Source organism: Canis aureus, chromosome 2 (genome assembly GCF_053574225.1).
Source record: "Canis aureus isolate CA01 chromosome 2, VMU_Caureus_v.1.0, whole genome shotgun sequence".
NCBI classification, from domain to species: domain Eukaryota; kingdom Metazoa; phylum Chordata; class Mammalia; order Carnivora; family Canidae; genus Canis; species Canis aureus.
This window is the reverse complement of record NC_135612.1, coordinates 28,815,221-28,821,220: the sequence shown is the minus strand read 5'-3', so window position 1 is coordinate 28,821,220 and position 6,000 is coordinate 28,815,221. Positions and strand designations below refer to the sequence as shown.

General features: G+C 36.3%; 1 long non-coding RNA gene across 2 annotated transcripts in view; it reads right to left on the bottom strand.

Annotated features, from left to right (window-relative positions):
* Nucleotides 1-5,117: 5,117 nt before the first annotated feature.
* Nucleotides 5,118-6,000, bottom strand: part of LOC144294982 (uncharacterized) — a 43,494-nt gene continuing 42,611 nt past the window's right edge. For both annotated transcript variants that reach the window (XR_013362326.1, XR_013362331.1), the window contains exon 7: nucleotides 5,118-5,264. This is a non-coding gene — a long non-coding RNA (uncharacterized LOC144294982). The remainder of the gene's footprint in view (nucleotides 5,265-6,000) is intronic.

Genomic DNA, 6,000 nt, shown 5'->3' with positions numbered 1-6,000 from the left:
GTTCTTCATAATTATTTCATATTACCTGCATAAGATTCTATTGTTTGAAGAGTTTAGAAAAGGTTATAAAATTTAATTAACTCAGAGAGAGTGAAGAACACTTGAGAAGATTTTATTTTCCCTTTATAATTGCAATCGATATGATAAAATTGTCCTCAAGCAGTCATTCCTGTCACATTAGCATATACAGTTAGTTTGAAGTCCCAAATGATATATTCTTCCGTTGTTCCATGTTTCTTGACTGTTAAGGTTAATAGAAAGGGCCTGCATTCATTAGAATAAAATGGTACTAAAAATATAATCTGACCCAATTAGTAAGAGAAGCTCTTGTCTGATATAAATGATAATTCCATTTGTAGGCAGCAGAGGTAGTTGTTTTTACAGAAAACACAAGGTACTAATTGCTCATATTTACATTTCTCTCCTAATTATAATTTCAAATATTAAACTATTATAAATTATTGATCTTAATTATTATAATTCCTTCTCTCTCTCTTTTTCCCTTCCTTCAGCAAGTGTATTTTGTTATACAGGTCAAGACTATCAAGTATTTTTTGTTTATTCAATTTTTAACTCTCTAATTGAGGTCCTCAATTACTATGACAAGCATAAATAGCCCAGGGTGGACACTATTATAATTATACCACTATTAAAAATTACTATTTCTTGGGACACCTGAGTGGCTCAGTGGTTGAGCATCTGCCTTTGGCTCAGGGAGTGATCCCGGAGTCCCAGGATCAAGTCCCACATTGGGCTTCCTGCATGGAGCCTGCTTCTCCCTCTGCCTGTGTCTCTGCCTCTCTCTGTGTGTCCCTTGTGAATAAATAAATAAAATATTAAAAAAAAAAAAAAACTGTTTCTTGCTGCTCACATAAGAAGATTTTAAATTAAATGTAACAAATATTTATTGAATAATCACAATGTACAAAGTACTGTGGAAGGTGGCATGGGAAAAATAAAGATGAACAAATGCCTGCCCTAACACAAGAGGTCTAAAGCAAGAGTCTGTGAATATTGAATACAAGACATTAACCTCTGAAAACTGTTTCATCCCAAATCTTCTCTATCTTAGGGACATAGTGTCCTGAGATGAGACTCTAGTATCAACATTTAAATAGACAAGACCTTGGGGCACCTGAGTGGCTCAGTGGTTGAGTATCTGCGTTTGGCTCCGTGCATGATCCTGGGGTTTGGAGATTGAGTCCCACATCGGGCTCCCTGCATGGAGCCTGCTTCTCTTTCTGCCTATGTCTCTGCTTCTCTTTCTGTATCTCTCATGAATAAATAAATAAAATATAAATAAATAAAGAAACAGGACCAAACCATGTTGACCTGTCTTCTACTACTTTATTTCTCCCCCACTCATGTTCCTGCTACAGCAATTAGCTCTGTTTAATGTATAATTAGTTGGGATTCTGGGTGAGTTATTTAACTATTCTTACCTTCAATATCTCCAACAGTAAAATGAAGATAATCAGATGAACTTTAGAAAATTATACTGGTGACTAAATGAGATGGGATGTGAAAGTATCTCTACTGTAGCTGGCATCTATAGGTGCTCAATAAATAATAGTTCTTAATTCTCTTTCTAAATGTCTCCCAACAGCACAACTATCAGACTGGAATGTCCACATTTTGGACCACAAGGCAGTAGAGCAAAGATAAATGATAATACTAGGCTGATGTCAGTGATAATTCTAGCTGCCACCATTAAGATTCTGACTTTGAAGCTTTAATGCCAGATCATTTTCTTTTATTTAATTTATGTCCTTTCCCCTTCCTCTCATCACTCATCAATCCCTGTTCTACTCTGAGAATCCCAGAATACCAAGTCTCATTTCCCACTGAGTACCCTACTTTCATAAAGTTCAGCTGTTTGAAAAAGTTGGAGATATAACACAACAAAGAACACAAACTTAGTAAAGGAATAATTTTGATGGTGCCTTGACAGCAAAGACACAAATAATAGTAATAGCAATTTAACATATTTAATTTTTCTGATATGTGGAAAATTGGGCAAAATTCCTAAGAGAAAACAAACAACTTTAATCACTTTAAGTATGGTAAGAACCATCTTAAGACATTGCCAAAGAGTCCAGAAATGGTGATAATGACTTATTTAATTAGGTTGTGTTTGTTTTTACCATATTCATGATGAATTGTAACATTTTTATTACACTAAAGTAGATATGGGTGTGTCCTATCTTCATATCTTTGAAGCCCTAGGCAAGTCAGTAAGAATAGCCTATTGTTCTTACCCTCTTTTAGCAGAGAGAACAAATAAATAATTCAACCAAAACCTGGTGTCTGTTACGCTGATCACGAGTTCAATTAAAAATAGATGTAGGGGCACCTCGCTGGCTCAGTCAAAAAAGCATGTGACTCTTCATCTCGGGGTTGTGAGTTTGAGCCCTATATTGGTGTAGAGATTACTTAAATAGACAAATAAGAACTTAAAAAAATAAATAAATAAATATAGAAAAATTGATGGATTATACAACATGGAAGCTATATTGGGACTGTTTTGGAGAAAACCTCTGCTTTGTCACAATTAAAGTAAAGGAATTCTACAAAAATTGAAGTAGCAAAGACTAACATAAGTATAACATTTTGGCATATGATTACCAAAAGCATACTTATCTGGAATATTTTTATTCAGTAATTTTTTTTTGCCTAACAAGATAATATTTTACAGTGAAAAACATATGACCTAATTTTATTTTTCCTCTTGAACTCAAGAAAATACAATTAAACCTAACAATCACTAGAGTTCAACAATCCTATAGCTAAGTAGCTGAAGTAGTATTGGTTAATTATTCATAAAAATGTAATTTTGATGATAATTTAACATTGTTCAGTAAAGGGCTTAATTTCCTATCTAAAAATTATTATTTCCAATTAGAAAGTCTTACTCCAAATAATTTTGTATTTTGTTATGCAGTAGCAAAAAAATTACTTGAAATGACTGGAGGCAAAAATGGAATTACTCTCTGAGCCCAGCAAATCATAACATTTCAATATAGTCTAATGAGTAGAGTGAATCAGTAATGCAGAATCATTGTGAACTATTTCTGCTCTTCTCCCTGGCACTACAGTGAAGCATGGAGATTGGAATATTGAGCATTTCGGGCAGGAGCCAAGGTAATTTAAATTTTTATTGCTACATTTAGTCCTTGGCTTTAAACAAACCAAAAAAAGAACCCTAAAAAAAAAAGTAATTTACTAAATCATGGTACCAATCAAATCATGAACAATCAAATTGTAACATTTGGCTTTCCTTAGGTTCCTTTTGTGTTGCTAAGACATTAGACAAGTGTGACTGACAAGCAGTATTTTGTACCAAAGGAGTTCAAAATGCTCTCTTGGCAAGGCTGAGGATAGGGATATACAGAGAGACTAAAGTCTATCTTCTTATTGTGTAACTACGATGCCTTTGTTGCATTTCCCTCTTCTTTATTTGCTCTTGGGATGATTAACAGTAGTTCCTAATTCCCAATCCACAGGCTAATTAATTTGGTGAGGCTCCAGTAAACCTATTAGGCAGTTTGGGTCAATGGCCATCAAAAATTCTATGATTCCTTAGAAGAGCCATCAATGAATCAAAATGTTGATCATAAAAAAAAAAAATGTTGATCATCAGATTCACACACACACACACACACATAAACACTGCAACAGTGATTTTTAAACATAGCATAACTCTTTTCTAGTCAAAATCTTAAATTTCAATCTTATTCAATTGAGCATGTAAAAGAGCAGAGAAAATAATAAATCTATATTCATTTTAAAATGTGTTAAAATTCAATTTAAAATGTGTTGATTTTCAGCTATACAACAGTTACTATTCTAAGTTCTTTACATGCATCAACCCACTTAATCCTTACAAGATGTGGTTCTTTCTCTTAGATTTGGGCAAGAACAGCCTCACTCTGGTCTTCCTCTGATTGTGCCTCCCTCTGCAGGCTCCAGAGCCTGCCACCTCTTTTTGAAATCACTTTGTTTGGGACACCTGGGTGGCTCGGTGGTTGAGTGTCTGCCTTTGGCTCAGGGTGTGATCCCAGAGTCCCAGGATCGAGCCCTGCATCGGGCTTCTTGCACGGAGCTTGCTTCTCCTCCCTGTGCCTCTTTCTGCCTCTCTCTATGTCTCTCATGAGTAAATACACAAAATCTAAAAAAAAAAAAAAAAAAAAAAAAATTAAATCACTTTGTTTACCCAGGATCTTGGCATTGCCTGATTGACTGGTCCCAAGAACATTTCAGGGACTGTGTGACCCTTGTGACCCTTTCCCCTTTGTCCTTTTTCCTTTGAGAGGACAACACCACCTTTTGTCACACCTATAAGCCTTCTGATTAACTTTGAGAGCTTATCATTCTCTTCTCTTTGACACTTTCTTCACATAACGTTCAGCCCACTATCCTCTCTTGGTTTTTCACCCAACATACTTACCTACTTAGTCTCCTTTGCTCCTTCCTCGCTCACTCTCTCCCTCTCTCTCTCTCTTTCCCTCTTTTTTTTTTTTTTTTAAACGGGCTCTGTGCTCAGTGCAGAGCCCAACTTGAAGCTTAAACTCACGACTATGAGATCAAGACCTGAGCTGAGATCAAGAACTGGTTGCTTAACCAGCTTAGCCACTGAGGCACCCTTGCTACTTCCTCCCATACCCCCAACATATGAATGCTTAAGTGTCTCAGGGATCAGCCCTCTTATTTTTGCAGTCCATCACTAAATAGTCTCATTCTGTCTCATGGTTTTAAATGACATCTATGTACTGACAATTTTCAAATTTATATCTCTAGCTCTGACCTTTCTTCCAAAATCCACCTTTGGATATCTAACTGCCTACTTGACATCTCCATTTAAATTTCTAATAGGCATCTCAAAAGTGTACAAAATAAAATCTTTTTTTACCAATCACCTCAACCTACTTTTCCTATAGCCTTCTTATGTCAATAAATGGCAATATTCTTTGCTCAAGCCAAAAAACTCATTTTTGTCTCCTCTTTTTTGTTTCATATACAATCCATTAGCAAATCTTATAGGTTTTACTTATAAAGCACATCTAGGATATGATCACTCCCCAACTCTCCGCCACTGCTGTATAATATCAAGACCAAGATTAAGATTACATGCTTTATTCTAAGTGAGGAAGAAGCACTTGGGGGTCCTTTTGCAGGTTGAGTTTTTTATTTTTTCTTTTTCTTTTTAGCAGAAATGGAGTTTCATGTTCAGAACATTTATTAGGAAGTGCCTTTGTGATCAGCCACTATGGAAGGAAAAGGATGGAAGCATTATTAGGCAGAGGGAGAAGTCATGTTACATTGTAGGACCAATGACAAACACTGCTAATACCACGAGTTTTGGAAGAAAAATGGCCTGTAAAAGTTGTTCTACTTTGAGCTGAAGTGGCCTAGTACCTATATACCCTTACCTTGATCAGTCATTGGATGTCAGTCTCCTGAGGAAGGACATGAACTTAGGCATGGTAGCTTCCTACCTCTGAGGCAATCTCTCAAAGAGTTGACTGCTCAAGACTGTTTGCAGACCATACTGCCAGCTACTGGGGCAACAAATCGTTCCTTGAAGGGATATCTGGGTGGCACATCTCCAGATCTACCTCAAATCCCTAAGCTTGGGACCCATTTTATGTGTGATAAGAAGTAGGTATACATGGAGCAGAGGGCTCTAACAAATCTATGTACATGGACAAATAAGAGTTCCCTTGGAAGAGCCATTGGCAAAGCAAAGGGTCCAAAAGAAGAGCTTAGGGGAACAGTTAAAGGAACTAGGTCCATATGTTTAGCTTGGAGGAAATAAGACATTGGATACATAGTAACTGCATGTCTTTAAATATTTTAAAGACTTTCAGGTAGGAGAAGGATTAAGCTTTCTCTGCAGAGATATAGTAGGGAGAATCAGGACAAGCGATTGGGAATTTGAGAGTGGAAGTGAGCAGACAAATGCAGAGTGTTCTAGTGTCAGAGCATGGAATGGTTTGTCTT